General features: G+C 53.3%; 1 protein-coding gene across 2 annotated transcripts in view; it reads right to left on the bottom strand.

Moving 5' to 3' along the window:
- LZTS1 (leucine zipper tumor suppressor 1) overlaps positions 1–3939 on the bottom strand; it is a 28453-nt gene extending 24514 nt beyond the window's left edge. The window contains exon 1 of one of the 2 annotated variants that reach the window (XM_019546135.1): positions 3587–3939. The gene's annotated coding sequence lies outside the window, so the exon portion shown is untranslated. Of the gene's footprint in view, positions 1–3313; positions 3386–3586 lie in introns of those variants that run through there. The other variant, XM_019546136.1, reaches the window with a different exon arrangement.
- Positions 3940–4910: the final 971 nt, after the last annotated feature.

Genomic DNA, 4910 nt, shown 5'->3' with positions numbered 1-4910 from the left:
CCACCCATCCATCCATCCATCCATCCATCCATCCATCCATCCATGCCCTTCCCTAGCTGTTTCCCACCATGCTCATGATCATAGTGTCCAAAGACACAGACCTTTCACTCCCTTCTCCCTTGAGATATTCCAGTGGGTCAATGAGCAGGAGGTATCTGGCACTGAGCATCCACTGAAGACTGGTCTATAACTATAACTTGCTTTTCTAGGACCGCACTTCTATGCCATGGAGCGACTTTGCTACCTTGCCCAAGCTGTTGTTTATGCCTCCCCTGCATGGGCTGGGGTGCAGCCCAGTGTCACTCAGTCTCGCTTCATCTCCTTCTTCACAATGCTCCTGACTTCTTGACCGTCCACATGACACTGATATCCCCCACCATCTTGACTTTCTTTGAGCCAAAGAGCCACATTTTGCTCCATTTTAAGCTCCACTGTTGCAGGAACTGCACCATATACTACCCATATACTACGTGTCATTTGTCTAGATCAAGCCACACGATTTGGATAGATGTGGACTTCTGTTGTCGGAGCTGGTCTGAAAGTCATGGATCCAGCTCATCAGTAATGTTGCAGAGCGAACTTTAGCATAATGGCATACACCGATCAACTGACTAAGATGTGTTCCCTCCTGTTCCCAGCGTCTCTGGCTCCCGCCTTGCTGACCAGCATGCAAATAAAGAAGAAATATCCCTCCCTACCATATCAGGCCCCTTCTCCCTCTCCTTCTTCTGCTTCTAAAGAAACCAAATAAATCTCACCTATGATGCTGAGTGGCTTCTGCTCAAAGTCAAAGAAGCCAGACGGGAGGACTTCTTGTTGGCTGCAACCCCCGAACAGAAAGCCTGGGCTGGAGCACCCCAAACCCACTTGGCTGTGCTTGGCGGGGGACTGGCTTTCTTAATTCCCCTTTTTCCTGCCAAAAGCTGGTGTTTGTTTGCCTCCCACCACTCTCCTGCCAGTGAAGAATGACTAAGGTGGTGGGTGGAAACGTACTGAGTTAAGCCCAATTTAGCGGCGCTGAGTGGAGGGTGTCAAGCAGGGAACTGGGTGTGCTGCAGACACAGCTGGGTCCCTTGAACAGCTAATGAGCTGACAAGGATGTGGAGCGCAGCAGAGTGCATGCGTACAGCTGAGATGTGAGAGGCTGAGGGAACCAGTGGGAAGCTGAGCGTGCATTTGGGAGTGTGGCTGACACTGTGGGTGCGAGACAAAAGGCTGGGTTTTGGGCACCGGCCCTGTGTGTGTGCGCACACTTTTGCACCTGAAATTTGGCGCCTGCATCTGACTGCACCCATGACGGTGCGCTCACGATTCATTCCGCCACGGATCCGGCCTCTGCAATTCACCGCATCGTTGACGAAGGGCATCCAGGAGTAAGCCCACCCCGGTTTGCGGAAGGGCATCTACAAACAGGCAGAACACTTAAAGGCAGGGTCTGCATTAGACATGAGACCCTGAATGTGCACGCGAGGCTTTGTGCAAGGCTGAGCGTGACTGCGCGCACGCAGGTAGGAAGGGACGTGATCGCAAGGATGCATGTGAGGCTGAATCGAAGCTGTGTTAAGATGAGCCTGGCAGGCTCTCTTCCTTTGGCATTTATTCAGAGCATAAGATTGCATCGGTGTCTGGAGTGATGGCATCAGGCATTCAGATAGCGCGGCCTCATTAAAACTTGCGTTCCAGGTGGTGCACTCTGCAGAGATCACACCTGCTCCTACTTCTACTCGCAACATCACCCAGCAAGAAAAACAACTTCCCTGGCTGTAGCTGAACAATATTGGACTTAACTAAACACACGCTTGCTCATAGAGAGGGCATCAGGCCTTGTTCTCTCACCTAGAGCGAGCTGGGTGCCCGTAGCCTGAGGTCACAGCGGCAGCGAGTTCAGCGAGCTCAGTCTAGTCCTTGGCCACTCGTACCCACGGAAAGGAAAAACACATTGTGTCTCGGTGGGCAGCCTCTGGGTGAAAGGGATCCAGGTCTGAAAGCAGCAGGACCGAGAGACACCGGCGGAGCTGCGAGGGGGCTCAGCACCACAGCAAGTGCTGCATTTAAAGGGCTGCTGGAGGCAAAGGCCAGGGGCTACTGCAGGCTGGGAGCCCGGGGCTGGCATAGCAGGAGGTGCCGTCTGCCAGAGGGAGGCTGGATGAGCTATGCACACAGGAATCTTATACAGAGCTTACCCGCGCTCTGCCGGCCCCACTCCGATGCTGCCATTCACATCAAACATTTACTGAACCTGTCCAAACATTTCCGGCGGAGAGACGCTCTACAGACCGCAAGCTCCGACTGGGCGCAGAAATACCAAGGATGCTGCACATCACAAACCCACTAACCAGCTTCACAAGGGAGAAAACTACCCGTGCACAGGGGCATCCAATCTGCTAGAGGTCAAAGAGAGCCAGGATCTGGACCCTGTTTTGCAGTGACCAGCTGTCACGGCAGCTGGAGGTGATAGCACCACTCGCTCTCAGCTTGCCTCTGTCGTGATATACTGATTTCAAACCCTTGAAAGAGTTTTTATACATGAAATTACAGGAATCGAGGTGAAAAAGTCATCTCACCCCCGTCCTTTCCAGCCTTGCCATGCAAAATCCGCTTAAACCTTACAGATAACAGTCCCCCTAAAACTTACAGATCACAGACACCCCAACATGTCTGTGCACCCACACGCCAATACCAATCACACACACATGCACACACCAGCACACATAATCGCAGCATGCCAGCAGGGGCAAATGTGCAGACGCACACAAACACTCCCACACATATATGCAGTTTTATAAACACACACATGCATACATGCACACACAAAAAACACTGAAGTAGCAACAATAACACCTGCCTGCACAAACACACAACCCAGGCACAAAGAAATACCAAAATAGTAACAATAACACTTAGTTGCACGCACACACCCGCACAAATAGCAAGATAATAGTAACAAGATAAACACGCACACGCACACACTAACATGATAACAATAATCCCCTCTGGCTCTTACATTTAAAGGCACATGATTATGAATACAAAAGTCTACCTACTTTCTGTCTCTCTTCTAGACCCCCACATAAAGACATCCAAGCATCCATATCCTCACCCGCCTGGCTTCTCACACACCCCTAAGAGACACCATACAAGCAGAGGCGCACACAACAACACACCCAGACCCACGGATACCCTTACCACCACCACCACTCACACTGACAAACAGAAATCCAAACATCTACAGCAACAAACCCCAGCTCTTCCCCCGTCTCACACTGCCCCAACACACATGGACCCATGCATGAAACAAGCCACAATCCCTCACCTCCTCACACGCTTGCTTCTTCACGCTGTGCACTCGCATACCCGTGCTACCCGCCCACTCGCTGCCTCCAACTCCCAACACATGCGTGCACTCTGCCAGCAAATCACTTCCTATGCAAGAAATGAATCCTTTTCTTGAGTGCAGCGCTGAGCCGGGAAACACAAAATGAGAAGTCTCACTGCATGGCTTGCTCTTAGACGGGGTACGGACACCCATCCAAGGTAAAGCAGAGCGATGTGGAGCTCCCCTTCATGCTACCTGAGCCAAACAAACCTGGAGGTGCTTCAACAGGCAGGATTTTCTCCACGAGGAAGTTCCCAAAACTTAAGAGCAAAGAGAAGGAAGAAGCCGAGCCGGGGATGCTGATCTTCTGGCTGTTTCCAGGGGGCAGATCCCACTGAGGCATCAGCACTAGACGGTGCTCTTCGCTTTCAGACCTCTTCTGGGCAGTGCGCAGCTAATGGTTTCGCATTGGGCGAGAGCCACACCTGGCTTTTTTGTAGTCTCTGCCTCTCTTTGTGCCTGAGCCGCGTGTGCTGTGATCTGAAGGCACTGTGTGCTTGGCGCCACACTGACATAATGCTGCACAGGAGACGCTCAGGGACCAAAAGCATGTGGCACGTGTTGTTATACGCCTGGCATGCCACGGGGTGGTCAAGGGGTGTGCAGTGGGTGCAGGGGGGGGTACATGTGTGTGCTGCATGTGCTGTGCCCCTGGTGTGTTGCATGTGTCGGCAGTGTGTGCACAGAAAGAACGTGTGTGCATTGCATGTGCCACATCCATGGTGTGTTGCACCTACAGAGTGTGCACAGGGAGCACATGTATGTGCTGAATATGCCATGCCCATGGTATGTTGTGTGTGCAGGCAATGTGTGCACAGAGAGCACATGTGTGCATGGTGTGTTGCGTGTGCAGGTAGCGTGGGCATGGAGAGCATCTGTGTGCGCTGCATGTGTGATGCCCATGCTCTGTTGCGTGTGCAGCGTGTGCACATGCATTTGCACATGTATGTGCCGCATGTGTTGTGTCTGCAGTGTGTTACATAGGCAGGCACAGTGCGGTGCATTACATGTGCAGGGTATGCATGGTGGGACCACATGTGCAGGCGGTGTGTGCCATGCCCATGGTGTGCTGCATGTGCAGGCCGTGTGCGTGTGGAAAGCACGTGTGTGCACTGAACGTGCCATGCCCATGATGTACTCCGTGTGCAGGCAGTGTGCACAGGAAGCACACGTGCTGTGCCCCTGGAGCACAGCGTGTGCCCGGGGACCACCTGCATGCAGCGCATGCCACCTCCAGGGCACGTCTAGCACACGGACACACTGCACACTCCATGTCCCTGGCACGTTGCATGCCCACGGACACCGCATGTGTGCTCGCCGCACATTCCACGGTGTGTTGCGTGTGCACCGGCATCACACGCGCCTGCACTGCATGATCCACACCCGCGGTGTGTTGCGTGTGCACCAGCATCTCGTACGTATGCACTGCATGTTCCACACCCGCGGTGTGTTGCGTGTGCACCAGCATCACGTGCGTATGCACTGCATGTTCCACACCCGCGGTGTGTCGCGTGTGCACCGGCATCACACGCGC

The sequence above is a fragment of the Crocodylus porosus genome, unplaced genomic scaffold, assembly GCF_001723895.1.
Source record: "Crocodylus porosus isolate Cpor-Errol unplaced genomic scaffold, CroPor_comp1, whole genome shotgun sequence".
NCBI lineage: Eukaryota > Metazoa > Chordata > Crocodylia > Crocodylidae > Crocodylus > Crocodylus porosus.
Note: the sequence above shows the minus strand (reverse complement) of the source record. Positions and strands in the feature narration are given on the sequence as shown.